This window comes from Sarcophilus harrisii, chromosome 1, assembly GCF_902635505.1.
Source record: "Sarcophilus harrisii chromosome 1, mSarHar1.11, whole genome shotgun sequence".
In the NCBI taxonomy this organism is placed as follows: Eukaryota; Metazoa; Chordata; class Mammalia; order Dasyuromorphia; family Dasyuridae; genus Sarcophilus; species Sarcophilus harrisii.
Genome location: NC_045426.1, coordinates 302,570,890 through 302,573,303, shown reverse-complemented (window position 1 = coordinate 302,573,303; position 2,414 = coordinate 302,570,890). Strand labels below are relative to the sequence as shown.

General features: G+C 33.1%; 1 non-coding gene across 1 annotated transcript; it reads right to left on the bottom strand.

Annotated features, from left to right (window-relative positions):
* Positions 1-2,038: 2,038 nt before the first annotated feature.
* Positions 2,039-2,188, bottom strand: MIR193 (microRNA mir-193). Its single transcript, NR_105699.1, has one exon. It is a non-coding gene; the product is annotated as a microRNA mir-193 (primary transcript).
* Between the last annotated feature and the right edge of the window lie 226 nt (positions 2,189-2,414).

Sequence of the window (2,414 nt, the reverse complement as noted above, 5' to 3'; positions counted from 1 at the left end):
GCGAAATTATTGATGACCCAAAATAATTTGAGGAAAGAGGACTGAGTATCTGGACTTTTTAAGGCAAATAGGTGATTTGCAAGCTCTTCTAAAACTGCTCTCCTGTCTTAAATGCCACCCTTCCCCATTTTATTAGCACCATTAAAAATGGAGATGGGTGTGTCCCACAATTTTAAAATTGATTTTTTAAAAAATTCTGTTGTAAATTTAAGAATGATAATGCCCTGGGATGGGAGAAGAGGAATTAAGGGTTGGCTTGGTTGGTCACTCACAGTCTTGAGTTTCCCAATGCAAGTTTCTTTTTAAGGTTGTACTTTTGAACTGAATTAGGCCTCACCTCTTAAAAATACTATGTTATAAACCGAGAGCACATTAAGCTTGTTAATGTCTAGTCATTTATCAATACAATTTGCTCCCCCTTTTTTCTAAGATTACATATGGTTTGTATGTAATGGAGAACTAAATGCAAGGTGTATTTTTAAATTGTCCTAAATCAACACCTTATGAAGAATCAAAATTTCTGAATGAAATGTTACTCACAGAGATCAAGGAGAAAAGATACTAAAATGTGTTCATTTTATATAAGTTGGTAACATTAAATGATGTTTTGTTTTTGTTTTTTATGGATGGGAAGAACACAAAAAACTCAATATTTTTTAGCACTGATTAATGAAGTCTTCTCACTGAAAATGTAATGCTTTTTACAGTGTCTGTTTCCAGACTTAGATGAAAATAAGTTTACTAAATGTATTCATAATTATACATACGATTTCAGTGTACTGTATGTAAACAATGACCGTGCAACAACCTAACATAAAGCCCCAAAATGTTTCATATTAACTACACATCAAATTTTACCTGATTTCAGCTTAAGGAGTGGAACTCCTTAATAATTGAACAATTTAAGGACCTGCTTAAATTCCTCAATGGTGGCTGTATACTTTACATATAATATGGTGATTTCATGTATGGCATATTATTTGTAAAAAAAAAAAAAAAGTCATAAAGATAACTTGGTATCCTATCCTTATTTAGCAAAGGGAAATATGATTTAACAATCAGGACATAACATTTAGAGAGGTCAGAATTTCATTTTAAATACCTTACAGTGAATTGCTAACTACTGAGTATAGAAATATAATTGTTAATTGTTAATACTAAGATGAAAAAATACTTCAAGGAAAAGAATTTAGATTTTGCCAAGGCCCAAGTTCACAAATATATTCTGTTACGTATATATGTTTTATTTATCTCAATCTCAGTCTTTTAGCAGGTACTTCATGTTCAGGTACAATTCACTTTTCTTTCACTATAAAAAGTTGCTTCTAACTGACTTTTACAATATACCTTGCATCCTAAGTTAATGCTCACAATAAAGGGGGAAAAAAATGAGCCTCAATTTAGAAAGTTAACTTTTTGAAGGTTGATTTTGCAACTGTAACACCTATGCTTTGAAAGCAAATTTCCCTGATCAAGCCTCAGCCCTAAATTTTCTTATTAAAATTACTTATAGCCTAGTAACGAGATATTACAAAGAATAAGTTTTCCAAAGGGGAAAACAAAACAAAACAAAACAACATAGCAAAGATCAATCCTTTTTGACCAGTAGAACCTGAAGCAATTACAATTCATGACTTCAGTGAGGGGTTTCTTTATATGCTACTCTGATTCTCCACCCTTTCCCCAAAAGTACTGCTGGCTAAAGCATCTCTTTAAGTTTTCTGCATTAAGCTACAGAAACCCAAATTGCAGTTTTCCTTCCTAAAGCTTCTCTTTGGTTTTCTTGGTAGAATCTTAAAAAAATAAATAAATAAAGACAGTTCTTCAGAACAACCATAAACATAAAGTCCATGTTTCTACCTTTCTCTGCTCATTCTTTCTGGGTTACAAAGCATACAAATACACATATAGCAAAATCCTTTCTTTGTCAGAGAGAGGCTGAAAACATGTATTTATCCAACGCAAACGCATATAGTATTAACGTTGTAGCCATGTAGTTTTAGCTCACTGTACCCTACAAGAGCCGCTGGGGGCTGGTTCCCTTGTTGATTAAAGTGACCACCAAAAGCGGGACTTTGTGGGCCAGTTGGATAAAACATAAACTCATCTCGCCCTCAAAACCCCGACTCTGGAATCACAACCGTCAGAGGCTCCTTTCTACAGCGGGAATATCTTACACAACTAATGAATGAAACAAGTGACAAGACTATAGGTATAAGTTTTGAAATTACTATGTCATCAGAGAAACAATCATTCTGGTTACTCAGGACAGTTCAGCTAAGTCATTAATGCATATGGGTCTAGCCATATATATGCTAGTATGACTGACTTCATTGAAATAAAGACAAAAATTATTTCAAAATTTCTCTTTTAAAAACTTCTATCTATTATTTATTTCCTAGGGTTGACAGTGG